General features: G+C 39.6%; 1 protein-coding gene across 4 annotated transcripts in view; it reads right to left on the bottom strand.

Annotated features, from left to right (window-relative positions):
• DDX60 (DExD/H-box helicase 60) overlaps nt 1–7,268 on the bottom strand; it is a 106,269-nt gene extending 99,001 nt beyond the window's left edge. For 2 of the 4 annotated variants that reach the window (XM_033215630.1, XM_033215628.1), the window contains exon 1: nt 7,087–7,268. The gene's annotated coding sequence lies outside the window, so the exon portion shown is untranslated. Of the gene's footprint in view, nt 1–6,638; nt 7,051–7,086 lie in introns of those variants that run through there. The other 2 variants (XM_033215631.1, XM_033215629.1) reach the window with 2 other exon arrangements.
• Between the last annotated feature and the right edge of the window lie 6,506 nt (nt 7,269–13,774).

Raw genomic sequence — 13,774 nt, forward strand, 5'->3', positions numbered from 1 at the left:
AAAAGCTCAGGGGCATGAAGGGTTGTGGGTAACACTGATTCCAGAAAGAAGTCAGTAGGGCTGGAGTGGAGACCATCCAGGAAAAGACTAGAGAGGACTAGAGAAATAAGAGGGCATGCAGAGCCTTTGAAGTCATGTTATAGAATTTTCTTTTCATCCTAGAATCAAAAAGTAGCCATTGATGGATTTTAAGCAGGTGGTATTGTGATTGGCTTTGCATTTTGAAAAGATTAGTCCAGCTGCAATATAGAAAAGAATAGGATGAGAGTAAGCTTCTTAGTAGAGCAGAGAGAAAGTTACTGTGCAGGAGAGTAATGATGATAATTTGATGTAATATAGTTTGATGGTAGCTGAGATAATGAAGCTGGAGAGATGTGGATCTACTTGAAGGACATTTAGGGGATAGTTTGACATAATTTGGAATTGGATTGGATGTGGATGGAGAAGAGAGGAAAGGGGATTGTCCAGGATGACACAAGATTCTAGCTCAAGTAACAGGATGGATAACTAGGCCATTCCCTGGGCTGGGAATTTTAGAACAAGGCTACATGTCAGGAAAAGATTACGGCTGCATTTGTGAACCACCTGAATTTGACTTGCTTTCAAGATTTCCCATAAGCCATGATATGTAAGTAGTAAAATACACAAGTCTAGAGGACAAATACAAAGTCTGGACTAGATTTTAAGAGGTGAGTAAACAGCATTAATGGTAAATGAGGCCATTGGTGTAGATGAGCTTGCTTGGCCAGGGAGAGACAGCATCATGGGAGAAGAGTACTAAAAATCCACATTCAAAGATACTAATACTTAATATATCAAGAGAAGAGGAAGAATCTGCAAAGATAATAGAGAGGAAAATACTAAAGAGGTAAATGCACTTGAGCATTTTGTCATGGAAACTAAATACTGAGACATTTGCCATTCAATATGTTAGGGCTGTGAAACAGATAGATAGGTAGATACATACATGATTTATGGATAGATAGTAGATAGATAGTTTGATATAGATAGATATAGATAGATGATAGATACATAGATAGAGATAGATGATAGATACATAGATACATAGATAGAGATAGATGATAGAGAGAGAAAGAGAGAAAGAGAGAGAGAGATGGATGGATGGATGGATGGATAGATGGATAGATAGATAGATATAGATAGATGAAAGAGAGAGAGAGAGATTCCTATTCCATGGTGATTAACCATGCATATAAACATATAATGGTGATGCACATGCTGATGTTAAATATTACAATAACAATGCAAGGAAGTATATGACTGTAATGACAAATAAGTTTAAAGAAAAATGCAATTACTGTGGGCTCGGATGTTTAGGGACACTTAAAGGAGACACGAGCATAAGTATGGTCTCTCACTCACCCAGTTACTGTCTTATTTCAAAGATTATAGAGTATCTACACTTTACCAAACATTGTACTTGCTGAAACCTATGCAAATACGCATGAAGCATGATTCTCTCCTTGTACAACCTGGGGTAGGTTTAAAGATAACTAAGTCACACTTACATCTAATTTGCTGTGTTCTAGCAGAAATGGCACAGGAAGCCATTAGAGAATTGAGAGTTCCTAAATCAGAATGAAGGGATCAGGGTCCTGTGTTCTGAGGTTTCAAGAGCAGGTTGAAAAGATGATGAAGACTTACGAAAGAATGTTGGGGAAAGTGAGAGATATAGAGATTTACTTTTCAGGTAGCAAAATCAGCATCAGTTTAATGCAAAAAGTTGCAAAACTACATGACAAGTTTGAGATCCTATGGGTTGTTCTACATGGCATAGGGCAGGGTGACTCATTGGAGATGATATTGGAAAGGGAGGTAAGAACCACACACTGGTCTTGTGCCCAGGTAAGGAGACTAGGTATCATCATAAAAACTATCTGTCACCCATTTCATGCAATCCTCAACCTCACTAATTGTGCATTGGCCATAATATCTTTCTTCAACTCTCCAAATTGTACCAAGCTCAAATGGAAAAAAAATTGGTCAGTGAGAATTGAACAGGCAAGAGAGAATTAACCCCAAGTATATTACAGAAAACTTCAGAAAGTATAGTGTCAGATTTTACAAGATGAAATAAGTTAATTTACACGTTGCCAGATGGTCACCATGCTCCTAGAGTCTCAGGAATTTTTTTATGCCACTCCTAGGACAAAATCAGTATCTAACCATTTCATTTATTAAGTAGTTAGATACAAACAAATTAATAACTATTTATGTCCTGACAACTTAGAAATTGTTTTAAGAAATAATATATATAGATTAAAAGGAATAATACAGTTTTTATAATGAAATATAACTATGACTGAGACGTGGGTGCCTGTTAAACCCTGTAAAACTTTTCAACAATAACTATGGTGACAAAATAAAACTGCCTTAATGGGCAATTCCTCCTTAATTTGACAATCAAGGGATTCTATAGTCTGCCTATGGAAAGTCTGAGATCCTACAGGCTGCTCTACATGACATAGGACAGGGTATGTAAGACAGGGTGTGTAAAGCCTAATAGGCTTTCCTCTTACATGCTCTACACTAAAGTAGGCTTACACACCCTAGGCGTTCCTCTTATATACCCTCTAGCTCCCTATTAACTCTGCCCCAACACATGCACGCCCTAACACTTAAACAGAATTCACAGTCATTATCCCCACTTCTCTGTTATTTAAGGGAGAGACATGCTAGAGATCCAGCCACCTGTAGTAACTGATTATTGAATACTCACACACACACACACACACACACACACACACACACTAGTACCAATAGACATTTGAGGCACAAAACAAAAAGCAAAAATAAGAAACCAGATGAATAAGCATGATGCACACACAGAAAAGACCTTCAAAGTTTTCTAATTACTGCTTTCAAAGAATTAAAAATATTTCTCATAAACTAGTAACAGGCTGCTAGAGAGAGAAAGAGAAAGAGAAAGCATGCAAGTGTTCATACACATTTAAAACATAATTTTACAGAGAAGAAAGTCATGTGCAGAACAATAAAATGAGCATGCTGGAATTTTAAGTCAGTGATCTGGAGGGTTAAAGTCCAGGAAATTTTGTAAGGGATAAAAGTAAAAGACAAAGAGATGAAAAAATTCTAAAAATACTAAAATATACAGAAATAAGTCAGTAAGCTCTTCCTCCCCCTACTAGTAATTCTAGTAGGAGATAACTAAGATTCCAAAATGAGTGGGGATAAAAATAATCAAAGATATATACTTAAACTAATATAACAATATTAGACCAGAACTAAAGAACAACATAATATGTTTAGATTGAAATGTTTCTCCAACTACTGAGTAGAAATAATGACAAAAGAGAAAACCACACCTAGACACAGGTTGTTAAAATTGCAGAGCTCCAAGAATAAAGAGAAAGAAAAGGTAAAAAGAAATGGAAGTCAGGCCATATGAGAACTGGTTTAAGGCATAAACACTGTTGGCTGACTACTTGCATTTTAATCTTGGTTCTGAAATATACTATAGTTCTATATGCTTAGACAGATATTTACCATCTCTGAGTCTCAATTTACTTATCTATAAAATTGGAACAATAATATTACTCACCTCTGATTGTGTTTTCAGGCTAATTAAATGTATGAACTGATGGATATGAATTGATTAAAATAACGCGTGGCACACAGAACTAATTAAAATAAGCAACATTCCTGGATGTTTTGATAAAATAAAGCATTTTCAAATTTCTAAAGGGAAAATAATTTGAACCTAGAATTCTGCATCTAAACAGTGATTCGATTCATGGAGAAGGCAAAAAGATGTAATTAGACTTTTAAGAAGTCATAAATTTCACCAACCATATATCCTTTTTAAATGTTATGTTCTGAAATACATATGCAGAACATGCAGGTTTGTTACACAGATATACATGTGCTATGGTGGTTAGCTGCACATATCAACCCGTCATCTACGTTTTAAGCCTGGCATGCATTAGGTATTTGTCCTAATTCTCTCCCTCCCTTTGCCCCCAACTCTCCTACAGGCCCCAGTGTGTGATGTTCCCCTCCCTGTGTCCATGTGTTCTCATTGTTCCACTCCCACTTATGACTGATAACATGTGGTGTTTGGTTTTCTGTTCCTGTATTAGTTTGCTGAGAATTATGGCTTCCAGCTTTATCCATGTCCTTGTTCCACTCCCACTTATGACTGATAACATGTGGTGTTTGGTTTTCTGTTCCTGTATTAGTTTGCTGAGAATTATGGCTTCCAGCTTTATCCATGTCCCTGCAAAGGACATGAACTCATTCTTTTTTATGACTGCACAGTGTTCCATGGGGTATATATGCCACATTTTCTTTATCCAGCCTATCATTAACAGGCATCTGGGTTGGTTCCAAGTCTTTGCTGTTGTAAATAGTGCTGCAATCAACATATGTGTGCATGTGTCTTCATAGTAGAATGATTTATAATCCTTTGGGTATATACCCAGTAATGGGATTGCTGGGTTAAATGGTATTTCTGGTTCTAGATTCTTTAGGAATCGCCACACTGTCTTCCACAATGCCGACTATATATCTTAAATGATAATTTTATTTAAAGAGATAATACAGAAAATTGCGGAAAACTCATCAAGAATGAAGACAATCAAAAAACAATGAAACTTTGCATGATTTAGAAAAGTTAGGGGAAGCGATAAAGAAAAACAAGAGAACCCATGGTACTTCAAATTTACAAAAGTCTATTTCAAACAGTAATTTTAATAATATAGAACTCCATGTCTAAGCCTAGCAATTCCTAGATTGCTTCTACACTGAGTAATGTGTACATACTCATAATTTTGTCACTGCTGTTTACTTCTTTTTTACTGTTGACTCAACATAAAAACAAATCACAAGAATCAAATCAAATATTTTACAAACTGCTGTAAAATATGATAAACCTTGACAGTAGGAAAATAATAATATAATTAACCAATTTGGCAGTTCACAAAGGGATGAATGAAAGAAAAATAAATATGAATGCTAAATTCTTCATCTTTCACAGCAGGAAGTCCAGCAATAGCATCTGAAGACAATATATGAAAAAAAAATGGTTTATGGAATCAAGAAATTATCCTGCTTTTCTTCTAAGTACTGCACCATTGCAGTACCAAAGAGTAGATACAAGAGCGATTCATTTCTATAAATAATGCAGCTAATAAACACAGAAGGAATGAGAGAATATCACCCTTTTACAACTCCTAATGAATTAACAGATCTTAGTATTTTTAAATGATAGCACAACAAAAATAGAGGCAAGTGTCTGCACCGTCACTGAAGTACTGTAGCTCCCCCAGCCAAAAAAAAAACCAAAAACAAAAAAACAAAACTTGGGAGGCCAAGGAGGGCAGATCACCTGAGGTCAGGAGTTCAAGACCAGACTGGCCAACATGGTGAAACCCCATCTCTACTAAAAATACAGAAATTAGCTGGGCATGGTGACAGGCACCTGTAATCCCAGCTACTTGGGAGGCTGAGGCAGAAGAATCACTTGAACCTGGGAGGCAGAGGCTGCAGTGAACTGAGATCAAGCCACTGCATTCCAGCCTGGGCAACAGAGCAAGACTCCATCTCAAAAAAAAAAAACCTGAATCTGATCAAAACGCTAGTAGTAATGATTAATTTACAAGAAGTTTAGAGGCCAATAAAATATGTTAAATGACACCACAGGGATTAGGACACACACACACACACATCCAACAGGACACACACATACAAAAACAAACAAGCAATCATGAGACCACACATCTTACAAATGAATAAATTAAAAGGGGATGAAGAAATTGCAAAAACCTTATAAGGCTTACCATCCAATCACAGTAGTGTCTTAACCATATTCTGATTCAAACAATCTTAAGAAGGAAGAAGAAAAGGAGGAAGAGAAATGGAAAAGAGAGAAAAGGAGGGAAGAGGAAAGGTGGAAAGGGGAGGTAAAGAGGAAAACACTGGGGGCAAGGGAAGGGAAAGGAAATCATGTATTCTGTATTGGAACAAAATGGTGGAGCTACTTGATGAAAGGCATCAAGCTCCTGAAACCCTGCCTGGGAGAGCTGGTGGGTTAAAAATGGCCTCCAGTACCCGGTATAACCCTCTCCCTTTGAGTGTGGGCAGGACCTGTGAATTTAATGGCATCGTCTCTTTAATGATTCGGTTATATTATGTAAGACTTCATCATAGTAGACTAGGGAGATTCCCCCAAAGAAGGCTTATACCTTCTTAAAGGTGTAAGCCACCTTGGTGTGAGAAGGCCACTGTAGCTAAGATCTCAGGGTGAAATCTAAAGACATGGGAATCCCCAGCCAACAGCCAGGAAGAAAGCAGGTAACCTCAGTCCTTTAGCTGCAAGAAACTGAATTCTTCCAACAACCCGAATGAGCACCCATGGCGTCCCATGAGACTACCGCTCTGACCAACACCTTGATTTCAGCTCGATGAGACGCTGAGCAGAGAACTCAGTTTACCCATGCCTGGGCTTCTGATCCATAGCAATTGTAAAATAATAAACTTGTAATGTTTTAAGCCACTATACCTGCCCTTTGACCAGGAATAAATTATTCTGTTACTGGAGTAAGAAATAAATTTCTATTGTCTTAAGCCACTGAAATGTAAGGGTGCACAGAAATTACCTGGAGGATCTTATTAATGAATACAGATTCTGATTCTACAAGTCTGGAGCAGGGATTGAAGGTGGAAGCCGCTTGCTGCTGTCGATGTACAGGTTTTACTGGCTGTGCTCGGATATGATGTCCCTTAATTTCTCCTCAACCTCCATTACCCAGATCCCACCTTTGAAGGCGACTCCTTAAATGCCTAAGCACTCCTCTCTCTCTCAGACTTCAGGCCTTTGCAGCGTTCATCAAGATTGTCCTTTCCTCCGCCCCTCCCCACGCCTGGCCTCCCAGGGCCAGCAGAGGGCCTGTGCGCCACTGCCTTGCGAGCCTAGGAGACTCCTCGGCTTCCCGCGCCCGGAGCCACCTGGGCCACCTCCCTGTCCGGTCCGTTAAAGAACACCTTGAACTCCCACAAGACAGCTCCGCCCCAGGCTCTTCCAAAGGGACTTCCCCGGCTCCTCACCGCGGACTCAGGACCGGTGGTGTCCAAAGACCCGCGAGCTGCGCTCCCGCGGGGAAGGAGTGAAACAGACACCTAGTGCAGAGCCCAGGTGGAAGCTCCAGGTTACCCCAGACCTGGCCTAGGACTGGGCGCTCTGAGCCATCGCAGCCCGTCTTTTATGCCTGCAGGAGTTTCGGTTTCCTTTCTCCTCTCAGAAGCACTTAGGTTTCAGTTTCCCTTCAGCACGAATTAGGCGAGGCACATTTGTGGAAAGTTTAGCATCCTTCCCTTCAGTCAGAATCTTAAGAAAGGGAGCATGGCAAGATGTTAGTTAAAGGATATGAAGTTACAATAGCTAGGAAGAACTAGTTCTGGTATTCTATTTTGCAGTAGGGTGTGTATAGTTAATAATAATGCATATTTCAAAATAGTAGAAGAGAGAATTTTGAATATTCTTATCACAAAGAAATAGTAAAGTTTTGAGGTAATGGGTTGGCTAATTATCCTTTGATCATCACACAATGTATACACATGTTGAAACGTCACATTGTACCCCAGAAATATGTACAATTGTTATGTGTCAATTAAAAATAAAATGAAACTAAAAAAAAAATAAAACCTTAGAGAGACAAAAGCAATAAAAATGGGCTTTGGAATTTGGGCATAAATATAGAGTAAATTCAGGCTGAAAAATTTGTAACATCTCAACAAGATAAAATCAAGAAGAGTTAGAATTTAGGAATAGATAAAATGTAAAAGACACTGTGGAATCTGAAACCCCGCAATGAAATGGGAGATCTTGCTGCTTCTACTTGTATGCAAAAAGAAAAAAGAAAGTATGTAACAATACATGAACTTTGAGTTTCTGTTATGAGAAGCTGATGATTACTGTTCTGCATAAACTGTAATTGGTACTTTCATGGGCCAAGAATCAACATTAAAAAATAAATTGAAAATGCAGAATGGTCACATTTATTTCTGCCTTAAATTGATGAAATGTTCTCTTAATTTTTGCCTGTTGATACTTGCAATGTGGGTTTCAATACTCATCTCCTTTCCTTTCAGTGTCCTAGTATGCTTGATTTCATTAATGCTATAAATGTGCAAATATATTGGAAATAGAAGAGGGTGTGGAGGAAAGACAGCAGTGAATTTGAGTAATCATGGTGATAAGAAGCTACAGGATGCTTTGTCTACAAGGAAAGGAAAGAGCCAAGGTCCAGGCACTGCTTCACAGGGAACACAGAACACAGGTAGTAGTGAATGATACTTTGTCTTGTGAAAAATTAGAGAGTCAAGTTGTTAAAAGAGGGGGATATGGGGAAGGAGGACATTTCTCACATCCATCAGGCAATTACTTGTTTATTCATTTGTTCAGAAATTCACGTGTTTGTTAGTGATGAGATTAAGAAAGAAAATAAAAGAGTCTAGAATTTAACACATGATTTATCTTAAATCAGCCAATATTCCTGTCTCCTTCACTGTGATCTCTGATGTACCTGCCTGGGGTAGGCTGCATGATACCCTGCACTCCTCCCTCCAAAAGAGACCAAAATCCTAATTCCTGGAACCTATGAATATGGTAACTTTCATAGCAAAAGTAACTTTGCAAAATAGATTAAATAAGAATCTTTAGAAGAGGAGATAACCCCTTACCCAGGATTATCCAGGTGGGCCCAAGGTCATCAGAAGGGCCCTTACAAGAGGGAGACGAGTTCAAGAGGGCGATGTGATGATAGGAACAGTCAGTGACAGAAGGTGGGGACACTACACAGATGGCTTTGAAAACAGTGGAAGGGACCACAGGCCAAGGAGTCAGGTGGTCTCTAGAAACTACCAAAGGCAAGGAAACATTGTTTTTTTCTACAGCCTCCAGAAATCAGCCCTGATAACACCTTGACTTCAGCCCAGAGAGACTGATTTTGAACCTCTGAGCTCAGAACTGTAAGAGAACAAACTTGTGTGGTATTAAGTCACTAAATTTGTGGTAGTTTGTTACAGCAGCCATAGAGAACTAATACAGTATTATGAATTATATTATAGGAAATGAATAACATATTTGCAAAAAGCAGAAATAATGGATTGTGTTATAATAAGAGGTAGAATTAATTCAGAAGGCTACTATGTGCTAAGCAATATGCTAGTACCATATCAATGATCACAGCAAGTTCATGAGGTGTGTACTATGATTTCTGTCTCTTCTGTAGACAAGAAAAATAAAGCTTAGAGGGATAAAACAGCTAGTAAATTACACTAAGATTCAAAACTCTGTCTAACCCAATGGTCTATCTACCATATTCTCTATTACATAAATTCATCAAATGCTTCAAATTCTACAACTGAAAGTGTTTCAACTAGTGGACAAATGATTTTATTTTGCTTAAATTATAAAGTTTTTTAGAATATATGATGTTCCATGGTTGTTTTGAGTTTCAGTGACTTTGGATTTATCAGATGAGGGTTCAAGGAAACCTTGACTCATCCTCTTCAATTTTCCACCCCAAAGTATGTAAACACACAGAAACTTTAGACTGTTTTTTCTTTTTCGCTTCAATAGCCTACTCCCATGACCACACCCTGGACTTTGTTCTGAAGCTTGAGAGTCACATAATTTAATTTTCCTTTTAGACCCCTCCCTTTATGCCCTGTACTTTAACCTCTCAGTACCCTCAAATGTCTGTCCTATCAGGGTGAACTCCATGAGCCAACACTACAACTCTCCTCTTAATTAACATGTTCAACTGCTTGAATCTACTGACTTTCCTCTACACTTGCCTATAATTTACTAATCCTGATTAATTCAAGTTTTCTTTTCTTTTTGATACCCGGTCACCAAGGGGAATGACCCAGTTTTGATCTTATCAAATGTATTGTTTAACAACACAGCTGATACCTTTTTTCTGTTCCCCTCAGCCTTCTGCACATTTCACAATGACTGTTAAAATTCAGCACTTTACCATTCTCAAGTCATTTAAATGACAGAACATCTCTTTTTTTTTTTTCAAGGAGAATTCTCTTCAACTTTCTGATAATTCCATATTCCAGTCTCACACAGAGTTTAAGCAGAACACACAGCATGCCACTTACCCACAATATAACTAGCCTTCTAGATCTGGGTTTGGATCTCTCCTCAAGCATCCTAGCCCATCATTCTTCAGTTTGTTGTGTATTTTTGCCAACTAATCTCTTTGTCAACTAAAACATAGTGTTCATTCCACTAATAGGTTCAATTAGAACCTATTCAATTGAATATATTCAATAGGTTCAAACTTCCATTTTCAAACAATAACAAAAATGATGTCATGCTTGATTTCAACCCTTCTCTTTTCAGCATGGTGCCCTGTAGTGGTCTTCACTCATTGGCTAAACTTCTTCACCTCCCTTCAAATTTCTCAGGCCCATTGGCCTAAATCTGATCTGGAACTGCTCTGTCAAAGATATCCAATGAGGATCCACTGACCGACAAATCCAAACAATGCTTGTTTAGTCCATGTTTGATTTACTTGCCTCTCTTCAGCATTAGAAAGATAGTTTGTACTAGTCCCTCTCTTCCAAAGTTCCTCATCTCCCTTGATTTCAGTTACAATCTTCTCCTTCAAGTCAATTTCTTTTTCCACCTTCTATCTAAGGATTGGTGGAATCATCACATAACTACTGCTCAAGTTGGAAACCTGGGAGCCATTGTTGCATCCTCACCTCCCTCAAATCCCAGTAAATTCCAACTCCTAACACTTACGGAATCTCGAATCTCTTGTCTCTTCCATTTTTCCAAAGGCTAGAACAAGCTTCATCATTTCTAATCTGGACTATTGAAACAAGCTCTTCACCTTCTAACTCCAATCTGTCCCTCCAATTCATTTTCTACTCTGCTGCATTGTTTTTTAGCATGTAAAACTGAGCACATCAAGACCCCATTAAAAAACACCTCGATATATGCTCATTGCTTCTAGATAAAACTTTCCTATCAATATTTCCTCTCTTCTTAGAACACTCCATATAGCTTATTCACCACCTCTTCTCTCCACTGGTGAGGGAATGATTCCCACCCTAGGGTTAAGGGATGGCCAGACTCATGGCACTTGACACGGGAGATTGACAGCAGTTTATTAGTCACATGTCCTCCCAGCCCAGGAAGGAGGAAACTATGCACCACACAGAGCCACACCGGGATGGAACTCAGGAGCAAAGTAAAAAAGCAGGGACTATGGGAACCAGGCTCTGCAATTACCAAAGGATGGGAGGAAGTTCCCTGTTTCCCACAGGAGGATGTGATTGTCTGATTGAATAATTTTGCTGGATGACAAAACAGTGAAATCCAAAAGTTAAGTGCAATTGGTAGGGCTGACAGAAAAAGATCTAGGTGGGAAGCCTTTGGAGCTGGGTGCACAGTATATCTGGTGAGAGCCCAGAACTACTGGTTAGGTCTTTGGGACCCCAAGAGCCTCAAAGGAGCCTCAACTTTCATATGAAATTTTTGTACCTTATAATACAATACTTTTCTATCCACTTAAAATTTGATGATGTCTGAGATTTTCTGAGTGTGGGAGGGTTTTCCTGGGAAGCAAAGCAGGTACTTGACCAGGAGGGAGAGGATCGAATAGTGAGACAGAAATCAAGAACATGAAATTTAGAGGTGCCCCCATTATGACCAATAAAAACAACTGAGGGACTCCTGTGGCACTGGTATAGGGAGTGTGAGTCCCCAGAGGTTGTGAGTTTACATTAATCAATGCAGGCATGTAGCAGTGGTGACACCCACCAGGACATCTATTTGCCACACTGTAACCTTAATAAGAGCTCTTTGAATTGTCTGTTAGGCCTCTTAAACTGACTGGTACCAATATACAGGCAAGGTGGAAGTTCCACTGAATGCTTTTTTCAAGAGCCCAGTGTTATACATTCTGAAAAGTGAAATGCACCTTTCTCACATTCATTAATGTCTAGATCTCCAAAGGGGATAAGAAATGTCCTTGTGAGGGCTTGTATTATGGCCTTAGTATGTCTAGAGGTATTTATTGCCTTAATTTATATTTTGGGTATCAGTAAGAAAGGAGATTTCCAGAGTTTTTTACCCCAAAGGAAGGAACTCATAGGACATGGCCCTAGAATGGCCCAATAATATGTAACAGCAGACAGATGGGACCAATTCTCAATGAGGGCATCTAATGCTGAGATGACTTTCAAAGTTTAGCCAACTGTGCTGATGCTTGGGTTCTATCCTTTTTCTGGTTAAAGGATGGAAAGTTGCCACATTCCATTGAGCTCTAACACATACGGTGGTGGTGATTCCATTCATTAAATCTATGAACTCCCATTTCTGTTCACTCAGTTAATCCAAGAGGCTCACCAGGTAGTGTGGAGGCCTTCTCCAGCAATGTGACATCTGGCAAGAGACTCAGGACAGGGGAAACCACCTTTTTCTACAAGGGAGCTATGCCAGAGAGCCCAAGTTTGGCTCCATCCTGCATCAAGGGGGCCTTGGTAGCGGAGTCAGGCCATGGAGTGTTGCTTCCATGACCAAAGCATAATGGGCAATTGGACAGAAAAGGTCACAGGCTTGGGGACTGTGAGAGCCTCTGTTTCCAAGAGAGTCCAGGATGTGGCCAGTAAAATGCCAACACAATGGTGTACAGTACAGGGCTGAAGAAGGGCAATATTTTGTATCAGAAGTCCACGGACAAGTTATAGCCATCACAGGTGATTCAGAGAATTCATGAGGCATGAGAAGAGGTTGTTAAAGCCGCCTCTATGGTGAAGAAGTCTCTGAGGCCACTAACAGAGATGCCTGCCCATTTCAGTTTGGACAGATTTTATACCATCTGTTGGAGGGACCCCTCTTTAAGGTGGGCTGATTTGCAAGTAACAGCATCAGCAAGATTAAGTAAAATTTGTAAATGTAGAATATGTTGCCTCCAGAACTCAAAAGGAATAAAAGATGTCAGAAAGGGACAGTTATGTTCCTCTGCTCATCTTGACAGCATCAGAGATGTAGTAGTCCTCAGTTCACCAAATAATTTTCAGGAATTTAACCAAGGTGGCAGGGTCTTACACTTATGCATGAACCAATGATCCATCCTCTTTTCAAAGCTCCTTTATGAGTATTTGCATGTCTTGAATGAGTGTCCCAAATGAACTCTCTGCAGAGGAGGATATCATCGATGTAATATCGTACCTGTGCTTCTGGAGAAGGGTTGAAGCAGTTAAGATCTTGCCTGAAAAAACTGTGTGCAACAGAAGGCTGCTGAGGTATCCATGGGTGGCCTGGTAGAGGTGTATTATGTCCCTTCAGAAGTGAAGCCAAACTGCAGTCAAGAGGCTGGTGAAATATTCACTGAACAGAACTTGTTAGTGAATTTATTATAGCAGATTTTTTTTTTTTTTTTTTTTTTGAGACGGAGTCTCGCTCTGTCGCCCAGGCTGGAGTGCAGTGGCGCGATCTAGGCTCACTGTAAGCTCCGCCTCCTGGGTTTACGCCATTCTCCTGCCTCAGCCTCCCGAGTAGCTGGGACTACAGGCGCCCGCCGCCTCGCCTGGCTAGTTTTTTGTATTTTTTAGTAGAGACGGGGTTTCACCGGGTTAGCCAGGATGGTCTCGATCTCCTGATCTTGTGATCCGCCCGTCTCGGCCTCCCAAAGTGCTGGGATTACAGGCTTCAGCCACGGTGCCTGGCCAGCAGATTTTTTTTTAAAACAAATTTCTGGTTGGAGAT

This window comes from Trachypithecus francoisi, unplaced genomic scaffold (genome assembly GCF_009764315.1).
Source record: "Trachypithecus francoisi isolate TF-2019V2 unplaced genomic scaffold, Tfra_2.0 Lachesis_group1, whole genome shotgun sequence".
Taxonomy (NCBI): Eukaryota; Metazoa; Chordata; class Mammalia; order Primates; family Cercopithecidae; genus Trachypithecus; species Trachypithecus francoisi.